Source organism: Canis aureus, chromosome 14 (assembly GCF_053574225.1).
Source record: "Canis aureus isolate CA01 chromosome 14, VMU_Caureus_v.1.0, whole genome shotgun sequence".
Lineage (NCBI taxonomy): Eukaryota > Metazoa > Chordata > Mammalia > Carnivora > Canidae > Canis > Canis aureus.
In genome coordinates, this window is record NC_135624.1 from 52874996 (window position 1) to 52899869 (window position 24874).

The window sequence follows — 24874 nt, forward strand, 5'->3', positions numbered from 1 at the left end:
CTCTAGATGTCTCTACTTTAGGATCAGGCAAGCCTTTTATGATGGACTATTTTATGAGACTTCAGAACTGCCTAGTTGTACAGGGATCACTTGTTATTAAATCCACTGTTTTCTGTATTTTAAAGATTTTATTTTACATCGCTCCTATGCTTTCCAAATTATTGCTTTATCCTGTAAGGGTAGCAGCATTGGGTCTATTTTAGATTTGATGGCAGTTGTCAGCTACTCTCTAGAGTTGGCTAGACAATTTGTTGTACCTGTACTATATCAGAGAAATGGATTTCGAGCTGTCCAGTTTCTTCTATTGCCACAATTGTTATTTTGAATTTAGACAAAGAGGTATTTCATACAAAAACGAATTAGCAAGAAAAAAGATAAACTTAGAAACCCTTATATTCAGGATTTTGTTTACCCATTTGAGGCATATTCATAGATAAAATGGAAATGTTCTTAGCGGAACTAGTTACATTAGGGAGGCCACTTCTGGGTTCAAGAATTTTTATGGTGGGTAAGGCTTTCTTATTTTTAAGATTTTTGATGCTACTCTCAAAAAATTGTTTTCCAACTCTGCTGATAATAAGAGATGGTTAGGGACGTCTGGGTGGCTCAGTGGCTGAGCGTCTGTCTTTGGCACAGGGTGTGATCCTGGGGTCTGGGATTGAGTCCCGCATCAGGCTCCCTGCAGGGAACCTGCTTCTCCCTCTGCCTGTGTATCTTCCTCTCTCTGTGTCTCTCAAGAATAAATAAATAAAATCTTTTTTAAAAAATAAGAGATGGTTAGCAGCTATTTACTACCTTGAGTCAACAGCCCATAAAATATTTTCTGGGTTTTTAATAATATGTAATATTCTTTTTACCTTTTCCTAAAAGCTACTTGGTTTTCTTGACAAAAATAATTTCTATTATTATGTGGATAGTTTATTTTTAAGGAAAACAAGAATGCTCCCAAACCTAGGTAAGATAATTCTACGTAACAATAGTAATCACCTGAAAATGTCATTGGTCCAAGGTTAAGTCAGTTGTGGAAGTATCAAGAAGTTTGTGTTACCAAAGCAACATGTTGTTGCCTACTCCATGTTCTCCCAGTTCACTCTCTAGTTTCTCTAAGAGAGGTTTAACTAGAGATAAAGACATAAAAATAAAGTAATAAATTCATGAAAAAATTCTAATTTTACAAAGGAAGGAAAAATTTTTTCCTTTAACCATATATTTAAAGCATCTGTGCTTATAGCATACAAACACCTGCACATGAAAAACCAGCAATAGTTGGATCTTATAAAAGGAACACCTTGTTTTTTGAAACCTTGTATCAACATCAATTTGCTCTCTCCAATTAGTACCTAACCCTCTAATGTGTTTAGTTTTTTCCCTTCACAAAAGATTATTGATTTTTTTCACAGACATTCTATTATTTCAGAAAAGGAGAATATCAGATATTGAACTGGCATAAACATTCATACAACTGGATACTTGGCATGCTAGTCCTTGCTCTCTAGCTATTGGGTTTTGACTGTAATTGTTAGAAACTGAATATAAAGGGAGAGGAGGCATCAATAGCTATTGGAGGAGCAGTTTCTTCCAATCTCCTCACTCACAAATTGAGGAGAAAAATAGAAATGAAAGACCTCATTTCTACCTTCTCTAATAAGGATATGGATGTTGAATTTAAATGTATCCATTGGAGGAGGGATAGTTGGCTTGAGAGGATTTGGAGAATGAGGTAGGGAAGACATTCTTCTGTTTAGTGAAGGCCCAAAAAGCCCATCGGCTTTTATGGGAAAAATATGGAATGAGAGAGTGTGTTCTTCAATAGACCAGGAGCTAGGTCAGTAATTTATGCACGTATACATAATTATTTCTTTGTTCTGTGACTTTGGAAGATAATTCCAGTTCATGTCTTAGCTTTAGATGTCCCAGTGGTAGATAAGGCAAGTCTTTTATGAGCAGCTATTTTATGAGACTTCAGAATTGTACAAGGCTTGTACAGAGGTCATTTATATTAAATGTGGTCACAGCCTGTGTTTCCATGCTGTCACCTCTCTCCTCGATTTCCCCTGAATTCTAGACTCACTGTTATATTTGAGAGTCTATAAATATATCATGTGTTTTTATCCTTTTGTGGTTTGCATATATAGTTTGCCATCCCACTCTCTTCACTTCCTCATCTCCAAATCATGCTTGAAGATTTGGTTGAAATGGCATTTCTCTCTGCGGTCTTTTCAGAAACCTTCAGGCAGAAATAATTGCATCCAATCTGTGATCCCGCTGTGATTTAAAAATTCTTTTTAGAGAGCACTCATTATTTTTAGGTAGATATTTGTATCTGTCTTGTCCACTAGACTGTGAGCTCCTTGAGAACATCCTAATATGTTAATCAATCCTGTTTCATAAAACACTGGATACAAAATAGGCAACTAACTTTTTTATCTTACATTTCCTTTCTGTCTGTATGTGGCAGGATGGGATTTTTCTCCCCCTTCTTCTTTGTTAACCATAGTAAAGAGACAGTGACTTTGTATAACATATATATGCAACTTAGGCTAAAAGAGGTTGTCAATATTAGCAAGATAAAGATTTGTCTTGTTCATCTCTGAAAAATGTAAAAGATCTAAGCTTTCTCCTTTGGTGAACTGTACAGTTCTTTTCCTACCTGACAAGGACAAAGCCTTGATTGGCATTCATGGTTTCAAGGACATTGCAAAATATGTCTGAGAAGAGAACAGGACAAAAGTGGATCTTGGGGAGTTGAGGGAAATGGAAGGAATCCATAGAAAGCTGGAATTCTTAGTTTTTTTTCTTATGAGATCCCCATATTAAGGGAAATGTGACTTAGAGAAAAGATTGGGTAGATCCTTTCTAATATCTTCAGGACTTTATTTGTGTATGGTTATCTGTAAAGGGATTGTTTTAATAGACTATGCTTTAGATAGAAGTCTGAGACTCTCTTAGTGGTGTCTTTTCCTTGTCCCTACCACACACAATTCCCTGCTTTGTCTTTTCCAACTGGAGTCTCAACTCCATCTTCACAGTTCAACTCTGACTTAGTGGAGGGAGATCACTTCTGTGCTATAAGGAATAAGCATAGGTCCAATCTGTGTGAACTGGTGTCACCTTCCCTGCCCACCCTCCTGCCATTCTTCTGGCACCAGTGGTTAAAATTTCTACCTGTCCAGTGGAAAGGGGCCTTAGAGTCAGAATGTTAGTTGAGTTACAGAAAATAAAGTATTATTTTTTGCACATTTAACTATGATGCATCCTTGCCTGCTTTTTAACATTTATTTCTTTTTTGTATATTACAAAGCAAACATGTCCACTATATATACATGTTGAGAATATAGAAAAACATAAAAAAAGCCCATCAGTAATTCTATTATTTTCATCCATATTTTGAGGTATAAAAAGTAAATAAACGGAAGTTTCCCTCCTCTACTCATGTCCTCAGTCCATAATACCTATTTATTGCTATAAAGAAATCCATAATTTCTTTTAATAATTTAAACATAATTTAATGTGCTCATTTACTTCTTTAATTGAACAGTTCCAAAATATTAATGGAATACCTTGAATGTAGAATACTATTGTGGGTTCTGTGAAGCTGTGTATGTGTGTGTGAGTGTGTATGTGTGTAATGGTAGGCTTGGTTCTTACCCCTGAGGAATCAGTTAACTGCGTGTCAGAAAGATAGATGCGAAAAAGATGAAAATATTTTAAAAAGAAGTATGTAACTACACACAAACAGTTTCAGTAAAACAGATTGAATTATTTCTTAGGAATAGGTTAAGATTTTAGGGAAAAGAAATCTATCTTTTTTTCAGGTCCTCCAGTGACATTTAGTACTTATATCTTTGAAGTTACTGCATTGAGTCACACACTCAGAAATCTAATCAACTCAAATACTATGTGGCTTTATAAAGAAAATGAAAACTTTGTTTTTTCTAGGCCAACTATAGGAATCACCTCTTATCTTTCTGCCCCAATCTGCCTTCCAAACAGCACTGTTTGAAACTGGGAATGAAGAATGATTGGTAAGACAAGCCCCTCTGTGGTACTGACAGGAAGTGAGTAAATACAGCAGTCTTTCATTCTACAAAAATAAATAACATTTCCACATTCCCTTACCTTGGTTTAAACTTGATTGAGCATGAAAGGGGAATTTTCTTCCTCCTTTCAGAGTAGCATTTATGAACCTCTAAATGGAAGTCCCTCTATCTGCTTCTTTGCTCAGATGAGGGGCCTCGCTTCCATATCCTCAGGGTGTATTACATGGACTATGGACTGCCAAGCGGGAGATGCAGAGCCTATTTCTGGCACTGCCCCCTGGCTTGCTGTGTGACCTGGTATAAATCACTTACATCTTTCCATTTCCCCGATGGCAAGACAGCTGCTGAAACATTCACTACTGTCTCCAATGTCACAGCCACTCTCTTGCTACAGGCTTGAGAACAGGACAGAGTTGTGTCACTTGTCAGAGGAATCAGGCAGTCAGTTACTCATTTTTTCTGATATGATTGAATTGCTCTGGATAAATCCACCAGAGGCTCAGAAGCAGATGGTGTGATTTTTCACTTTACCCAATTAAAAAAATGAAAAAAAATTCTCAAAACCTACAAAACATCCACAGTATTCTCAGGTAAAGTTTTGGGAAGTTTTAAGAATTAGATGTTTGGTCCTCCCTGGGATGAATGTGAATATATATATACATGATATAATATACTGAATTATGAATGAATATATTTGTATATACATATGTATATATAGCTTTGAAATGAGAATCTTGGAAATTTTGGGGATCATAAAACTTGATGATTAGAAGCAATTTTGGAAATAATCACAATCTGCTGATTAGAATGAACCAAGGAACTTTGACAAGAATATAGATCCCCATATTCCAAATGAAATGTATTTATTTATTCAGGAGGCCCAGACATTTGCCTTCTAAGGAAACTCCTCAGGAAAGTCTGATGATCAGTTAGGTTGGAGAACCTTTAGATGGTTCAAGTCTACTAAATTGGACACTTAAATTGGACACTTGGATTGGTTCTCTTTCAGTGTGTTTGAAAACTTCCAGATTTGGAGAAATCACTACTTAAATAGAGAGTAAATTCTATTTTGGAATTGTTTGGAAAGTTATTATTATCTCCATTGATTGGGAACTAAAACACTACTTCTACCTCAATTGTTACTACCATTGGTAAATGTTAATATTTATTGAGAACTTTCTGTATATCAGATACTCTGAAGAGTGATCAACCATCGCAGTGTGCTTGGTACTGTTAAAGCTTATCATTTATCCCTTTTAATTCTCACAATCAGGTTATGAGATATATCCTGTTCTTGACCTCCCTTAACATTTGAAGAAACCAAGGTACACATAAAAGGAGCAGTTTGTCTAAGGGTTACTCAGAATGTTAGCTTAGACCTGGGCTTAGAACCCAGATAGTTTAATTCAAGAGCCCCTTTTCTTTCATCATTATTCTTCACCTAGCATCATTCTTCCAAGAGTCATTCTTCCGTCTTTCTTTCTTGACAGATTCACTGTTGCTTGTGCAATGGGCCCTTTTGCTAGTGCTCTGTGGGTAGACTTGCTTAATACTGGCCTCTTTGGGTGATAAAATATAACTCTTGTTGTAGTGCTGTGGGAATTAACATGAATCTTCCCCTCAGTTTTTTATACAGGTCAAAATTGGTTAAGAAGTAAGTACCATATGCAATGGCCTCAAAGGAGAAGATAAGCCATGGCAGGATAAACTTGAGTTGAGAGGTTGAGGGGGCATGTATAGAAGGAGACATGTGCCTTGCTGTTGATGGTGGGCTGTTGGTTTAGGAGTGTTTATGATGTAATTGTGTATGAGTCTCAAGGTTAGAGGTTTTATTTTACTGTTCCTGTTCATCTTCTTTAGCATCACTTGGTAGTATTCTCAGCTTGTGTTCTATTACCTGACCTTCACTGTTTTAAAAAATACTCCAGGGCAGCCCTGGTGGCTTAGCGGTTTAGCACCGCCTTCAGCCCAGGGTGTGATCCTGGAGTCCTGGGATCGAGTCCCACATCAGGCTCCCTGCAGGGAACCTACTTCTCCCACTGCCTGTGTCTCTGCCTCTCTCTCTCTCTCTGTCTCAAATAAATAAAATCTTTAAAAAAAATACCCCAAAGAAGTTTGCTGAATATTTTATGATTAAGGAATTATTGTCATTTTTGAGTTATGACAGTGATATTGTGATTATGTTAAGAAATACAGGAGTCTTTTAGAGGTACATACTAAAATATCTATGGATGAAATAATTTGCTGTGTAGATTTGCTTTAAAATAGTGGAGGAAAGGGGAAACTGGGGAGATATGTAGATAAAACAAGATTGGCTATATTACTGAAGCAGGATGATAGTTACATGTGGGCTCATTTTTATTCCCTTTATTTTGGCTTAAAAATTTCCATAATAAAAAGTAAAGGACAGGTCCCCAAAGCAGGATCAGGGAGCCTCGCTATGTTTCTGGGTGATGAGATTGCATAATAGCATTCTAAGTTTCTTTTGGTTGGTATTCCACTTGAGTTGCCTTCTTAATGTGACCTGACTCATACCAAAGAGACTTTAGAAGACACTACATTAAATATGACTTTATTTTAAAATGACTTTGTCACATGTACTTTTACCCTGTATGCAGGGAGGGCAAAGCCCTAGGGTAGGGACCAGGGGTAGACTTGTAGTTAGGTCACTGGCTTCTGGGGTTCTAGGAATTATCATAACAGAAATGAGTCAGATGGGGATGGAATGTGATTAGAGAAGAGACCTGTTTAGGGTGTGATTTGATTCTCTTTCCTGTCAGCTTCAGGACTCCCTTATCAGGTTTTGCATCCCCACCTCCTGCTCATCTCATTTTGCGTAGTAATTTCCTTTTCTCCCATTTCTTAAAAAATTCCTTTGCTTCCAGACATCTTATTAAAGGTACTCTCTTCTGAGTGTTCGAGTTAAGAATCTGTCAGCAATTTCCATTAAACACCTCTCTCAGCTGACACTCTATTCCTAATTGGCACTGTTGTAGCAGGGGGAAAAAAAGACAAAAAGCTTTACTTAATGCTGGGGACTAGCTAGGTTTTCAATCTTAACTCTGCATTTTCTGGATTAGTGTGTGGACCTTCATCCTTTCATTTACTTGAGTATCTTTTATTCCCAGGTGACCTCTTTGTTATTTGCAATGCTGTGTGGACTGACAACCAGAGGGAAGTTACTTTGCCAGAAAGAGTGGGTTCTTCACTTAAATTTAACCTTGATCTCAATAGGTTTTCAAATAGACCAGTTCTTAAAGGAGAATGGTAACACTGCAGAGTATACCAACTGGAAGCACACATAGAAAATATCTTGTGTACTCTCCTCATTATGTGGATTTTAAAAATTTCCCAGAATATTTGCATGACCTTTCCAGGTCAGTAATGTATTTAGTGCAATACAGATTTCTGACTTCTATTTAAAAATGGATTCAGCCATGGGTACTTAAAAAAAATTACTTTTAAAATAAGAATTTTCATCATGTGTTAGAGAATTAAAAAGATACAAACAGGGATGCCTGGGTGGCTCAGTGGTTGAGTGCCTGCCTTCGGCTCAGGGCATGATCCCGGGGTCCTGAGATCGAGTCCCACATCGGGCTCCCTGCAGGGAGCCTGCTTCTCCTTCTGCCTGTGTCTCTGCCTCTCTCTGTGTCTCTCATGAATAAATAAATAAACTATTTTTTTAAAAAAGATACAAACATCCAATATTTATTTTACCTTAAACTATTGTCACATATACCTTCATTTGCCAGGTATTGGAATTTTCTGACACCCAGAATTTTTGATTCTACTCTCTTTAAAGGGCTTGTGAAGGAGTGAAACTTAAAGACATTTGTTCAGCAGTCTGCAGAGTTTTTCTAAATTTTTAAGACACCCCAGCACTTTTACTGTTTTGTAACTTATAGCCAATTTTTAGCAACTCACCTTTATGCAGTCTTTCCAAAGAATTCAAGCTGTTTCTATAGAAACGATAAATCCCTCTCTTTACACAATCACATCAGTCATTTTAATATTTAATTAAATTCTGGCATTAAAGTTACCAGTTACCCAGGCAGTGACAGGTTTAGGAACCAATACTATTGACTCTTGGTAGACACAGCAACCAATGGAAGAAGTATATGCATATACCAGGGAATTACTTAGCCAAGACAGGGGCATTAGTCAGTAAGTTTACAAAGGCAATGAAGGGTTTTGGCTTACCTGGCTAGATGGTTAAGTGGTGGTCATTTAAAAGATGATTTTTTAATAGCTTTTTTTTCCCCATACAGATGTGCTTTGGGGCTTGTGGCCTAATGTAGGAGGCCTGGTTCCATCTTCCCTGCCTCGTGGTACCCTTATCATGTCCTAGCCTTGGGCCAGACCCACTTCTAGGAGCACAGCTCTGCTAGAAGGCTATGAGATTAACTCATACATCTTGCTCTGTACATACATCTTGAACTCTTTTGTTTTTAAGCACTTCTACATTTCAAACTCAGTTATGCATAATTTTTTTATCATATTTTTTTCCAGAATATCTGTTTTTGGAGGAAGCTACTCATTGACATCAGTTTGGTTCATTTATCACAAGTCCTCTAGAAGACCTTTCTATTCTAAATAATTGGTTCCAGAAGGAAGAGCTATGATTCTTTTAGTGAAATGTTGCAGATCTTTGTTTTCAAGAAGGCAGACATACATCTCCTACTGGAGGAGTTTCCTTTGCTTATATACACTCAATATTGGAGCCTCCTTTGTTCTAGCATGCTCCTCACCCCCACACATTATTCCCAAGTTAGCTTGGAAGCACTCCAAGTTATCATTGCTTTTTGTCTCCCTGGAAGCCAAGTTTTAATTCTACTTCCTATTATCCTATCACTCTGTCTCTTGGACATTCTTCCTTTGATATAGATCTGTCAGGCCCCTTTGTAAAAATGTAAACCTATTACATTCCCTTTATTCACCCTGGCACTAATGTCCTAACTTCAAATAAATGTCCTGAAGCTCTGTTGGCTGGCCTTTACAGAGCAGCACATTTTTAAGTTACCTTCCATCTCCTGCTCTCTTTTACTTTGTTTAAGATGTAAAATGAGGGCATAGAATCATAGGGCTTAACTAATGCTCTGCAATTTCCTGCTGTCTCTATACCTTTTTTATGACATTAATTCATTGCCATTTCTCTGACCTGTGGAATCTCTTCTGGATAGAAATGACTAGGAGTTAAAATGAAGTTTAAAAAAAATGCCAATTTGATTCAGTAGTCTTGTCAGAGTTCTTGTCACTGCATGTTTGGGACAGGATTCACTATTGTAATCATTTTAACAACTGCTCTCTGTGTTAAAACACCTATCTTAATTACTCAGCTGAAGGTTAGGGTTTTGATTTAGTTTCCTTTGGTTAAAAAAGAAGTGCTATCCACTTAAAGTACTTTAAGTCATCAAAATTTCTCCCCTCTACTAGCATATCTATTTGGTCAATTTCCTCCAAACAGATCATTATGGTACAAGTACTAACAAAATTACATCCAGCTTTTTTATGTTCTAAGTATTATCATTTGATATTACACTGAGTTTCTCAAAGTTGTTATAGTTAGTATATACCAAGTAGATCGTTTGAATTGCAAGTGAGAGAAACCAGATTTTAATTTATTTAAGCTCAGTAGCAATTGGCTAGTGCCTCAGAAAATCAAGGGGTTTCTCATGGGTCTGTAGTTTGACTGTGGTTTGGTGAATCCTGGATAGGCTTGGCTGGTGTGGAAGGCTGAGTAATGGCCCCTTTAAGATATCCGGGTCCTACTCCCTGTAACCTGTGAATGTTACCTTATGTGGTGAAAGACACTTTGCAGATGTGACACAGTTAAGGATCTTGAGGTAGAGAAGCTATTCTGGATTATTTTAGTGGGCCCTAAATACAATCATAAATGTCCTTATAAGTGGAAGGCTGAGAGAATTTTATACAGAAGGCAGAAGGTGATGTGCAGTAGCAAGAGAGAGATTCAGATTTGCTATGAAAATGAAGGAGGGGAATCCTTGGGTGGCTCAGCGGTTTAGTGCCTGCCTTTGGCCCAGGGTGCGATTCTGGAGTCCCGGGATCGAGTCCCACATCAGGCTCCCAGCATGGAGCCTGCTTCTCCATCCTCCTGTGTCTTTGCCTCTCTCTCTCTCTGTGTCTGTCATAAATAAATCTTTAAAAAAAAAAAAAAAGAAAAGAAAATGAAGGAGGGGGCGCTGAGCCAAGGAATGCAGCTCCAGAATCTGGAAATGTCAAGGAAATACATTCTTTCCTAGGGCTTCTGGATGAAGCATGCTACTGTTGACACCTTGATTTTGCTCACTGAAACTCATTTTGGGCCTCCCAAACTATAGGCTTACAGTTTTGTTGTTGTTGTTGTTGTTGTTTTAAGCCACTAATGTTGTGGTAAATAGCTAGCGTAGCCACAGAAAACTAATACAACTGGATATCTCTGTTTTGAGGTGCAGGTTGGCTAAGCTAACCTCCAAGCTTTGAGTTGGGTTCTGACCTGCTGCATGTATATTCTTCCTCAGGCTCATGGAAAGGAAAGAGGCTTCCTGAGGCATGTTCTTTTTGTGGAAAATCCCTGAGGTATAACGGTCAAGCCAAATGACCAAGTGTATGTAAGCCTCTGTGCATTATGTCAGCTAACATTTTATTGATCAAAGCATGTCATGTGGCCAAGCCCACCATCAGTGGGGTGGGGAGGTATAATGGGCCTACAGTGGAAGGCAGGAGGTGGGTGGAGTAAGTATTTGGTGAACTATAATCCAGTACATCATACACAGGGGTCAAGTGATTCTGTGGCCCCAAGCCATAACTAAGGTGGTCCACATATCACAGGAACAGCTGGTAGTAGTTACTAGATATTAGGTGTTGCTGCTGGCTGTTAGGTTAGCTATTAGGCATCCAGGCACAGGATGCTGCCATTACCACTTGATGAATTCCAAACTGCCCCTTGCTTTTAAAAATTTAATTTTATCACTTTATCTAGAGTCAGTGCCTGAGGGTCCCAGGTACAAACATTTAATTGGCCAGTTTTAGGTTAAATGAGTTCAGTGAGAGCAATTGTCTACCCTTTTCAACTCCATATTGGGAGGGGGGTGGCCCTTATTACTGCCAAGTCTTGCATAATGGCAGGACTCTCTCAATGTAGGAAGGGGATTTAGATGCTGGGCAGGCAGCAAAAGAGCAGTGATAAAAACCTGAGAGGAAATTTGATACAGTGGAAAAAAGAAAGGGTTTGGGGCAAATTACTTAAATGTACTGAAATTTCATTTCCTCATCTCTAACAGGGAAAAAAATAACATGAAACTTCATGAATAATAGAATTCAAGTACTTGACACATTTGATGATTAATAAATGGCAGACATCTTTCTTTCTTTCTTTCTTTCTTTCTTTCTTTCTTTCTTTCTTTCTTTCTTTCTTTCTTTCTTCTTTCTTTTAGGAGACAAGTCATTTTTTCCGACTTCATCTTTTTTCTGAGGAAATTTCCATTTCACTGCTTAGGAAGAAACAATATTTTATGGCTGTATGTGTGTTTGTCAGCCATATAAAGCCAGATCCCCTTTCCAGTCTCCCTTCTGTGTCTCTTATTTCTCAAGGAGTGGTTTGCCTTTTTCACCGAGGTGACAAGAATTGGATATCCACTGTCTATATTCTTATGGGTGAGGTCCAGGTGATGAGTGCCGCTCTTCTCCTGTGGTCTGCTGTTCTTCATTCCCTTGGTCGGTGCTTTGTACATTCATGGTTTTCTTCTCAACCTGTATGTGTTATGCTTGTTCCTGCAATGAAACTCAGTGTTAAAAAGGGCACATGGGTTTGTTCTGTAGGGAAGATATTAGGAAAACCATATATGGGTAGATCCAGGTATAATCTCAAATCTGGCACTACCAGCTGATATTTGGTATCTAGTTGACCACTCTGTCTCTTAACTGATTCTAAATCCATAATATGGATGTATGTAATTGGCAACTTAAGACTCTCCAACGTTCTTTTAAAGTGAGCCAAAGAATAAAGCTGAAAGTGGAGAGTTGTTATCCAGAATTCTCATTTCTAGTCTCATTTCACTGGGCTAGTTTCATGTCCTATAAAATAGTTTATTTTTGTATAGATAAATGGCTGAACTCCAAATGTCAAAAATAACTTGAGAAGGCAAATGCAAATAGTTGAGCAGTAATGACAGTGAAGAACAAGTGTTTATAGTCATCGGGGTTGGCTCAGATAAACAGACCATGGAAGTAGCACATAATTGGGAGCCAGAACAGATCTATTGCTGAATCTGTCACTGCTTATTGAAGTGTCTTTACTTTTGGACCATGTGAGCTGCATGTTCTCTGGTAAGTGTACAGGATGCTAAATGGACTTCAACATAGCTCTCTCTACCTGAGTATGGGGATGCTTACAGAAAGTAGTCCAGGCTGGGAAGTCATCATGGCCCTTTCAAAGTGATAATTGTTACTTCTTTCCAGAGGAGCAGATAGTGGATAGAAGGGTCATCAACACAAAATAATCCTTTTCTTTACTTTCCCAGTCCTGACCCTGCTCATGTCACTTTCAGATCTGAATATCCTGGCTAGGTCTAAGACAAAGTTCTACTTCCCTATCTGTTTGGAGAGCATGAAAGCTATAAAAACTTATCCTTAAGTATACTTCTGTGTAATTCAGAGAAATTATACTTGAAACAGTTGCTCAGCTGTATATATAGTCGTGCAGACTTGTCATTAATGGAACTTTTCCAAAGTGAATCCTGTAGATCAAAGGAAAGATGTAACCCAAGAGAGAAGGCACCTAATGAAAGCCAATGAAACCTTGATACAAATGACAGACATATAGAGATGGAGCTATTGAAGAGTAACATAGGCATCAGATTTTCTTTGCCTGTTCAGCATCCATTTTCCATTTTGATGTCAGCACTCTGAACTTCCTTGGGTGGAACCATCCTTTCTCCGCCCTCATTCTATGTAGTTTGGGTACGGCTAACTGCTTTCTAGATACTAAAAATTACCACATAACCCAAACTGATCCAGTAAGATACAATCCCAGGAATTTTGATAGAGCAACTGGAAGTCCTATGTGCATCTGTGAAGGGAGAAACTGCCTGAGAATAGCACCATAGAGATAAGAAAAATCAAGAGATGAAGAGAGTAATAACCAAGTGGATGACATAAATGGAGTCCCTGGATTCAGCCATGCCTGAATCCCAGGTGCCCTTGGAATTTTTGGTTTACTTTAGCCAATAAATCTCTCTCTCTTTTTTTTTTTATCAAGTTTGGGTTGGACTTTTGTTACAAATGAAAAAGCTCCTACTCATATAAAGCACTGACAGCAGATAAAAACATAGAGGCAGCCTGAAATAGCCAGTAGAAAGTGCACAGGCCCAGATTATTAGGTCTGGTTTAATCACTAAACATTTGTGGGCCTTCTTCTTCACCTGTGAAATGAAAATGCAATTTTATAAATGTTATTTATTTTATTGAGGATTTAAAGATTATATAGCCATAAAGCTAGTTGCTAGCACAGTCATACAGTGGGTAGCTGACCTATGGTTTCATTCTAGGGCTCTATTCACAAGATTTTTTTCTCTGAGACAAGTACCCTTTTATGCTATTGGATTGACATTCTCCCCAACCTTTGGAAATTCACATGGATAAAATGGTATTGATTGTGGACCATGAATGAATGTTTCTCCTATGGCAGAAAAACATTTAGTATTAGATATAAGAGGGGGATTGGAACACTGACCCACACGTTTTATATATTAAACCCAAGGATTGATGCGTTAGAGGTTTTCTTCTCTATTACATTTTTTGAGACATATTCAAGGAAGATTTAAGTCAGGTATTTATTAGATCCCCATTGCTTTACTAATGTGTCTGGTGCATAATGAATACTCAAGAAATATTTAGCAAATGGTTCAGTATTTGGAGTTATTTCTGCTTATATTACAGAGTCTTTCATTTTAATCCAATAACATTTCTGAAAGAAGATTTCTAGAAGTCTATTCCTTTTGTTATTACTAGTGAATGCTTAAAAGTGGTATTTTCTTAGACACATTAATAATGAAAAAATGACATTTATGTACAATGACTTGCATTATTTTTAAAAATATAGCTTCCTTAAGGACTTTATATATTTTCTTTAAAATTCTACATTTTGCCTCATATTAGCTTTCTTAAAATTGTTTGACTTGCTTTTCATGTTGCTTTAAAGGATTAGCTTCCTCCTTCCTAAATAAATCAATATTATTCATGTTGAAATCATATTTTCTTAAATGTTAACACATTCTATCCCCTTCCATCTTATTTGCCATGCTAGTTCCTTCACTGCACACAGAATGTGAAATAGATTTAGATATAATTGGGTCACAGATTATTAAATAACCAGCCTCTCAACTTTGTCCTGTAAAATTTCCAGATGCACACACACGTTTCCTTTTCTGCCTGCCACTGCAGAGCATTTCTCCCCACTGAAATGAGCTAAATGGAAATTTGTTCATGATATGAATTGATTTAGTGGTAGATACCTCTTATTTGTAGCCCTTCTCTGAAGTCCTTTTTAAGCCCCCAAACTGGGTTTATAATTGGTTTCCTATTTTCAGCTGTTTATTTTTTTTACCTTTTCTTCCTCATACACACTGGCCTTAGATCTCAACTATTCCAATATTACTAAGCTGCTTCCTTTCATCCTTCCTTTCTTTCTTTTTTTCCTCTTTTCCTTTCTCCCTTTTCTCCTTCCCTCCTCCTTTCCTTGCCTCTTCCTTTAAGAAAAAGTATTTATTTATTTATTTATTTATTTATTTATTTATTTATTTATTTGATTTTTTAAAATTGGAGTTCAATTTGCCAGCATTTAGAATAACACCCAGTGCTCATCCCACCAGTGCCCATCACCCAGTCATCCCAACCCCCCGCCCACCTCCCTTTCTACTTCCCGTTGTTCTTTTCCCAGAGTTAGGTGTCTCTCATGTTTTGTCACCCTCACTGATATTTTTGCTCATTTTCTCTTCTTTCCCTTTATTCCCTTTCACTAATTTTTATATTTCCCAAATGAATAAGACCATATAATGTTTGTCCTTTTCCGATTGACTTATTTCACTCAGCATAATACCCTCCAGTTCCATCCACATCAAAGCAAATGGTGGGTATTTGTCGTTTCTAATGGCTGAGTAATATTCCATTGTATACATAGACCACAGCTTCTTTATCCACTCATCTTTCGCTGCGCACCGAGGCTCCTTCCACAGTTTGGCTATTGTAGACATTGCTGCTATAAACATCGGGATGCAGGTGTCCCGGCGTTTCATTGCATCTGTATCTTTGGGGTAAATCTCCAGCAGTGCAACTGCTGGGTCGTAGGGCAGTTCTATTTTTAACTCTTGAGGAACCTCCACACAGTTTTCCAGTTCACATTCCCACCAATAGTGCAAGAGGGTTCCCCTTTCTCCGCATCCTCTCCAACATTTGTTGTTTCCTGTCTTGTTAATTTTCCCCATTCTCACTGGTGTGAGGTGGTATCTCATTGTGGTTTTGATTTGTATTTCCCTGATGGCAAGTGATGCAGAGCATTTTCTCATGTGCTTGTTGGCCATGTCTATGTCTTCCTCTGTGAGATTTCTCTTCATGTCTTTTGCCCATTTCATGATTGGATTGTTTGTTTCTTTGCTGTTGAGTTTATAAGTTCTTTATAGATCTTGGATACTAGCCCTTTATCTGATATGTCATTTGCAAATATCTTCTCCCATTCTGTAGATGGTTGTTTAGTTTTGTTGACTGTTTCTTTTGCTGTGCAGAAGCTTTTGATCTTGATGAAGTACCAATAATTCATTTTTGCTTTTGTTTCTCTTGCCTTCATGGATGTATCTTGCAAGAAGTTGCTGTGGCCAAGTTCAAATATACCATGGACTTTCTTCAGAGAGTTGGAACAAATCATCTTAAGATTTGTGTGGAATCAGAAAAGACCACGAATAGCCAGGGGAATATTAAAAAAGAAAACCGTAGCTGGGGGCATCACAATACCAGATTTCAGGTTGTACTACAAAGCTGTGGTCATCAAGACAGTGTGGTACTGGCACAAAAACAGACACATAGATCAATAGAACAGAGTAGAGAATCCAGAAGTAGACCCTCAACTTATGGTCAACTAATATTCGACAAAGCAGGAAAGACTATCCACTGGAAAAAAGACAGTTTCTTCAATAAATAGTGCTGGGAAAATTGCACATCCACATGCAGAAGAATGAAACTTGACCGTTCTCTTACACCACACACAAAGATAAACTCAAAATGGATGAAAGATCTAAATTTGAGATAAGATTCCATCAAAATCCTAGAGGAGAACACAGGCAGCACCCTTTTTGAACTTGGTCACAACAACTTCTTGTAAAAATTATTTAAATAAATGCTTTGACATAGATTTATCCATAGATTCCTTCATTCTGGAAATTGTAGATCAATCACCTAGGTCCATGCGTAAGGGTTCCATTTCTACTTTTTTGTTTTTATTATTTTCTTTGTTCTCCTTTAATTTATGTAACTTTGGGTCTCTGGATTTTTTTTTTTTGTCTTTTCCCCAAGAAATAGTAGTAACATAGCAACATGATCTAGCTTTTAAGGGGCAGAGCTATGAGATTACTGGATTGTGTCCAAAGTTAGCTCTGAGATGTATTTCCTAGCAGCTTAACCTTTCTGAATGTTGAGCAGAAAGAGAGAAAAAGAGGGAATTTAGTTCAGTTATTTAAAGCAGAGTTTCTGGCTATAAACTGCCTGGGTTGAATCCTGGCTTTGTCATTTACCAGTGTATGACCTTGGGTAAGTTACTTATCTTCTCTGTTTTCAACTTACTTTAAAATGAGAAGATACTAATAGTACCTAGTGGATCAGAATATTGAGAAGTTTAAAGTCAATACTAGATGAAAATTCTTGAAAATCTTTTATATACTCTAGCTTTTATTACTAAGTGGGGCTTATATTCAAATAGCTGGAAGAGGAAGATTAATATTTTCATCATTATCAAAATGCCTAACTTAGAAACAAATGTTAACACATTCCAATCAGTGAATCACTGAAACAATGAATAAAGAACTATATAACTTCAAAGGTACTAGATGCAAGTGCAAAATGCTTGAAAAATTTCTTCCCATATTAAGAAACATCTTATTGACAATTTATTAAAAGATTGTGTATGTAATTATATTAGGAGAAGGTTGTTTCCCTTATCTATTGCTGGGTAACAATCACCCCCAAATCTAAAGACATAAAACAACTTTATGGATCCTGTGGGTCAGTAATGTGGACAGAGCACAGTAACATGGACAGAGCACAGACCATATCTTTCTCTGCTCTACAACATTTGGGGTCTTACCTGGAGAGACTCTGATGCCTGCGGTTTGGAATTGTCCAGAGTCTTCCTCACTTACATATATATGGCAATAGATAAATGGATTGGACTGGATAAATGAAGGCATGGCTCAGCTGGGATGGTTGACTGGTTTGTCTACCTATGTCCTTTCCATGTGGTTTAGTCTTCTTCATAACATGGTGGTCTCAGGGTAGTCAGACTCCTTACTTGGCAGCTCAAGGCTCCATGACTAAGTATTCCAGAGAAGAAAGAGGAAGTTGCAATATCTTTCATGACCTAACTTTGCAAGTACATATTATCATTCCCACAGGTTCTATTTATTTGAAGTAATCACAAGCCAGACCAGATTCAAGGAATGGGGACATAGATCCCACAAGTTAAAGAGAGAAGTATTAAAGAATTTGTGCCTATGTTTTTTTTTTTTTTAAAGATTTTATTTATGCATGAGACGCACAGAGAGAGAGAGAGCGAGAGCGAGAGAGAGAGAGAGAGGCAGAGACACAGGCAGAGGGAGAAGCAGGCTCCCTGTGGGGAGCCCAACGCGGGACTCGATCCTGGTACTCCAGGATCACGCCCTGGGCAGAAGGCAGACACTTAACCGCTGAACCACCCCAGGCGTCCCGTTGCTATGTTTTAAAAACACCGTGAGAAGGGGGGCGGGGTGATCCCTGGGTGGCTCAGCAGTTTAGTGCCTACCTTTGGCCCAGGGTGTGATCCTGGAGTCCTGGGATCGAGTCCCGAGTCCCGAGTCCCACGTCCGGCTCCCTGCGTGGAGCCTGCTTCTCCCTCTGCCTGTGTCTCTGTCTCTGGCTCTGGCTCTGTCTCTGTCTCTGTCTCTGTCTCTCTCTCTCTCTCTCATGAATAAATAGGTAAAATCTTTAAAGAAAAAAAAAACCCACCACGAGGGGCAAGAGAGAAATTTGTTGTACATCATTCTAGTTGCATCTGGTCTTATTTATTCACATGAAAACATGGAATTAAAAGATAGATGACCCAATGGAAGGAAGGGCATTTAAAAAGGGGCGTGTAGAGGAAAAACAGTGCTCTGTCCCTGTCCTTTCTGATTTATGCTGACCATGACAGCATAGAAAGAAAAAGAAAAACAAGATTTTTCTTGTTTAAATACTTGTTTCTGTTTTTTAGCTCTCTCCCATTCCCTCATTACACAGTTAACATGTTTTGTAATAAATGCAAAATGCGCATAAAAATATAAGAAGCAGAACTGTGCATCCATCCATCCTCCGGCCAATAGTCTTACTACTACTTGGAAAGTACTGTTAATATTCTGACATATTATCTCTCCATTTTTTACAATGATTTTACACATTTTCTATGATACTGTGCACACAGTATATATTGGCTATTTTTTCAATTTAACGTTTTGCTATAGGCATTTTTTAAATATCACTAAATGTTATCTGTAACCTTTTCTTTTTTTATATCTAAATATTATTAGGCTTTAAGATGAAAAATTTATTTATTTATTTTTTTAGATGAAAAATTTAAATTTAAGCTAAAACAACACATGGTCATGATAAAACAGTAAAATACACAGGTGTGCAAAATTAAAGGAAAGCCACTTCCCTAGCCAAACCTAAGTTATTGGTCTATAAATAAATAACCTTTTAAAAATGTGATATTTGATTTATTTATTATTTTACAACTTGTTTTAATATTAGTAAATTTTGAGCTTTCTCTGTTAGTATTTGTAGATTTACCTTTAGATAAGCTCTAATTCAGGTTTCCTAATGTTTGATACTATAAAAATGCTGTAACAAACATCATTTTTTTACATTGTTTTCACATTTGTAAAAGCTTTCCTGTAGAGTAGACATCTAGGAATAAAAATATTGGCTCAAAGGATTGATCATTTAAAATTTTGATAGATAATGCAGAATTTGTAATCATGTTTTAATTGTATAATTTTCTTATATATGGATGTAATTTAATTTGCTTAATCATTTTCCCATAATTGAACATTTAAGTTGTCTGAAGTGATAAATAATGCTGTATGACTATTTTCATGAGGAAATCCTTGTCAGTATTACCTTAAGATTGACTTTTTAAGGGAAATTTGTTATCATAACATATGAATATTTTAAGGGAAATTTGTTATCATAACATGAATATTTAGTAACATTCATGTTACTAAATTGATTTTTCAGAAATGTTGTGTCAGCTTACATTCCTGGTTTCTTTGAACTTGAGATCAGGCTAAAATGGTGCTATAAAATGTAATGGCTAGTTCTTAATTTACTTTACTTAAGGTTAATAATACTTGTAAAATAGGGCCATTTATCCAGAAAATGATGAATACTTTTCAGATGATTCATATATTATTACTCAAAATTTCATGGAATTCTTATGAAGAATGTCCTCTGTTGTCCCTTGAAAGTCATTTCCTATTGCTACAACAGTTGGATATGTAGTAGTGGCGGCCAAGATGATTGACCTGGTGAGACTATATTGTACATGAATATGAAATAGAAAATGCTCAGCTACAGAAATATTGTTTTCTATAGGAAAAAAATGTTAGAAATGATCCCTAAACGTGGTCCTTATGTTTGCAAATAAATTCCAAACTTTGGAAGTTATATTTTATTACTTCATATTTTTCCTTGTCCTTTGGATAAAACAAAGGCAAATGACTTTGGGTCTTTTGAGAGAAATATTTTTAGTTCAGGATCTAAATAGAGGACTGGATTTCCAACCATCCTAAATCTTGACTTCGTTTTCCTTTTATCTTGAGATCAGTCACTTGTCATTTAGTCCCTATTGCTGTGGATGCTTAATTTTATTCAATTTGGTTGTGTAATAATATTTAATTTCACAATTAGGTTCTCAGGTCCATGAACATGGGGATTAGTCCTTGTATATCTTTGTATCCCCAGACAGTACTATAAAAAGGACCTTGACTGTAGTCAATATATTCATTCATTCATTCATTCAGTATATCCTTGTTAGGCACATATTCTATGCCACACACGGTGCTAGTTCTGGAGAAGAGAGAGGGAGAGGGAGAGGGAGAGGGAGAGAGAGAGAGAGAGAGAGAGAGAGAGAATATGAGCAGGCGGAGGAGTAGAGGGAGAGAGAGAAGTAGACTCCCTTCCAAGCAGGGAGCCCCACTTGAGGCTCAATCCTGGGACTCCAGGATTGTGACCTGGGCTAAAGGCAGAGGCTTAACTGACTGAGTCACCCAGGTGCCCCTAGTTCTGGAGATTCTATGAGAAGACATTGTCTTAGTGCTCAGATATTCATTATAATTCCTTGTATTTTCCGTCTTCTGTTGCAGTTGGGTTGCAGCCATGTGACTAGTTCTGACCAGTGGACTGTGAACATTTAACTAGGCTGAGACAGTTAAGTGTTGGTATGGCACTTCTGCCTCTCTTATCCTGATGTGGCAACCTGGGAAGTCAGATACTGAGATGATGACATGAGAAGGTGGAGTCTTACTTAATCCCTGAGTCATTCAGAAAGTGAAAGTCCTAACCATGTATACCAGACTTAGTGTAAGTGTAAAATGCACTTTAGTTGGTTTAAGCCACTGTGATTTCTTGGTTTTATTTGTTTCTACAGTAAAATCAATTCTGTTTTGAGACACTTCCCTTAAGCATCTTATAGCCTATGTGAAGTGAGGATATGTATGATTCACTTTTGATTATGTGGTTGGGAAATAGAGTGACCCGTGGACTTTGAGGTTCTCAATTGAATAAGAATTCAACATGATTAGTTTCTCTGGGTTTTGGACTCTACTTTAACTATCTGTGAGTTTGAGAGAAAACACAACCTCCCAGGGCAGTAATTTCCTCATTTGTAAGGGGGGCAGGCCATTTTTCTTGCTCTAACTGCATCTCTGTTTTGTAAGCAGCTGTGAGAGTAGAAGAAACAGGGACCATAAGGACATTCATATCTTTATAAAAAGAGGTACTTTTCTGTGATTTACTGGGTAGGCCCTCGCAACACTACACTTGAAGTAGCAGATGGAGGCAGGAGGGGCCATCTTCTAACTCAAACAGATCTTTCAGTCTGTCTTCAGGGCAGCTATGAAAATTTGTTGCAATACATTCTTTACTATCAACAAGAATACCTTTTTTTTTTTTTCAGAAAGAGAATACTTATAACAATGTCAAACTCCTACTCAACCTTCCATGTCAAATATTGCATCTTAGGGCAATCTTTTCTGGAACATCTTTCCATTCTCTTCCACAAAGAAAGTTATCCACCACTGCTTACATGTTATCTCTACATTCCAGATAACTTTCATTATTTTATTTATTACATGGTATTTTATTATTGTTTTTTAAACAGCTATTTCTGCTCTACCAGACTGTACATTCAATAAGCAAAGGACTTTTCTTCATTATATCCCCAGGGTCTAAGCTAGTGCTCAGCATCCAGTAGCTACCCAAGAAGTACTTCTTAAAATAATTGAATGACAGGCAAGCGAATCCTTCACTGTTAATCAACATTTTCTGACAACCTTGACTTGAAATGGATGCAACAGTGCTACTACTCACAAACTCTAGTCAGTTTGCTATTATCATAATCTCCTCCCCACCATCTTTTTTTCTTTTAAGAGATGGACCATTTCCAAGTGACCTGCCTTGCAGTTGAATTAGAGAATCATGTTTTAGCTCTGACTTCTTAGCTTGTTTTGCAAGGGAATTAGGAGATTTAACACATCTGTGTTGCTAAAGAGCTTGAGATCTGCTTAGGAAAGTAACTTTAGAATGCCTAAGTGCTTAGTATCATAATATTTATTGAGAATTGATGAATAGAATTCTTAAAATAGTCTTGCTCATTGTAGTATCACTGAAAGCATGTTATACTAAATCCCATTTGTCTTGAATATAGGATTTCTGGAAGATGAATGGAAAGAGGAAATTAGTGGATTTTTGGAGTGGATTGTATAAGAATGAACACTTTATTTAAAGGGTCTCTTTTCTTAAAGTGACAAATCTTAGAAAAAAATGCCTTTAACTGCACCTAGTCGGGCCTGGCAATTATGTCTAATAATTGGGCAAATCCCATATGCTGCCAGATGGAGAGAGTGAAAAGAACCTCTGCTTTGAATTCTGTCCTGGGACGGGGTAGAAGAACTGCTAAGGGTCATTCCTTACAAAGAGTCTCTAAAATTAGATATGTCATTTATAGATGCGTTCATTCTCTAGGAGAAGGAAAGCTTCATTCTTACGCTGTGTGGAGTTTGATGGCTTTTGGTATTTACGTCAGGCATGGGTTTAAACAATGAACAAACATATCTTCAAAGCTGAGGAAGGATTTGGTGGTCAGAGCAATTGCTGGCTGAGGTGGGATAGTCAACTTTCATTTGGGAGACCTTGGACATTAATACAAGATGATAGCTAGAGGAGAAGGAGATTGACTTTACCTGATGGTGCTGAAAATTCTCTGAAGTTTGTTTCAGACATCTAGTCTAAGATATGTCCTTCTCTTTCCTACAGCCAATGAAAAGGGTAGGGCTGCCCTTCTGTTCTTATATCCATTCTTTGCACTACCTTCTGGTTACTGAGTTTTTTCTGCAAAAGTTCTCTTGAAAAAAAAAAGTTCTCTTGATGTTCATTTAAATCTCCCTTTACTTCTATAAAAATATACAGCGGTGTTTTTTGTTGTTGTTTTGGTTTTTTTGTTTTGTTTTTGTCTGGTGCCCCCTGAAGACCTGCCTTTTCCCGATGTTAAGAAGTGAATACTCAAAAACAGAGAAGCTAGCCCAATTTTTTGTTGTAGGAGAGTACTTACCACCTTTATCATTCACGAACTCCTATCAACTACCTATTCTGTATAATAATAGTTATAACCATAGTAACAGTTATTTTTTTTTATTTTTTATTTTATGATAGTCATACACAGAGAGAGAGAGGCAGAGACACAGGCAGAGACACAGGCAGAGGGAGAAGCAGGCTCCATGCATCGGGAGCCCGACGTGGGATTCGATCCCGGGTCTCCAGGATCGCGCCCTGGGCCAAAGGCAGGCGCCAAACTGCTGCGCCACCCAGGGATCCCCATAGTAACAGTTATTAAAAGCTTACTTAGAGGTTCTTACACTGGGGGGCCATTCAGGAAACTTTCATAGTTAGGGTAGAAGCAAAAATAGCATCTAAGTCTTACAAAGTCAGTTTAGAACTATATCAAAATGATTGCTTAGTCGTCATCTATGCTTAGCACTTTTCTTAGAAAGACAGGTTTGATGACTGTTAGCTCCTCTGATTGGAGGAAGGGAAACTTACCAAAAGGAGAGTAGTAGGACTGGGTGTGGATGCACATAGTGTGAACTGCAGATAGCAAGTAGGAAATAATTTTAGCTGAATGACATTGACATAATTATCTCTAAAGTAGAAGGTGAAGTTTCCTACTGAGAGTGGACAAAAGCAGGGGCTTAAAGAGTGTGGTTAATTACTCAGACTTGTCTGTAGGTTATCAGATGTGTCTTCAAATCACAGCAATGTCAGTTTCAGTGAATTACAGACCTTAATTTTATTTTCCATATTACTATGATGATAAAGTCGTCTGTATCTGTGACTTCATCAGATAATATATATTCTTATGGAATGGTAGAGAACTGGCTGATATTGAGATATCATTTTGAAAGCAACCATTTAATGTAGCACTGGAATGGGGCCCTAATTTTACCTGCAATTGGAAAAGTTGTGGTTTAGGACCTTCCTGGGATTCAGTGAATTCTCATTAACTCTGAGAAGGCAGAGGGAAGAAAGAAGAGGTTGATACCTCCTACTGCACCTTATAGTGCCAAAATCATTCTTCAATTGCCCTATAAGAATTGGGCAGGGCACCCATTTCTTCATAGAACTTCAGGGATGATTGTATCAGAAACTTTTTTTTTTTTTTTTTTTTTTTTTTTACTTTTTAATTTTGTTGCATTTTTCTCTTGGGAAGGTTTATTTTTTTTATTTTTTTATTTTTTAATTTTTTATTTATTTATGATAGGCACACAGTGAGAGAGAGAGAGAGAGGCAGAGACACAGGCAGAGGGAGAAGCAGGCTCCATGCACCGGAAGCCCGACGTGGGATTCGATCCCGGGTCTCCAGGATCGCGCCCTGGGCCAAAGGCAGGCGCCAAACCGCTGCGCCACCCAGGGATCCCTCTTGGGAAGGTTTACATGGAAAAGACTCATTGTACCTAGCTGATCTGTTCACGATTTTAGCAGTTTGTCTCCATTTCTATTCTGAATTTAAACTATTACCTTTTAGAAGCTTTTCATGTCATGTTAAAAAAAAAAAAAACCCTTCTCTTTTTTACAGCCATAAAAAGAGGAGAAGTAGATATTGCTATTCAGTAAGGGGTGGGTATCATTAGCTCAGCACATCAGAAATCCTCTGAATATAGAAAGATTTCTTCTGAAATGATATAAAAATTAGAGTATTTAGCAAAGAATACCATTGTCATAAGGATATATTACAAAGAAGAATTTGAACCTTTAGTTTCTCACTTTACTTTTCTGAAGTGCTAAGC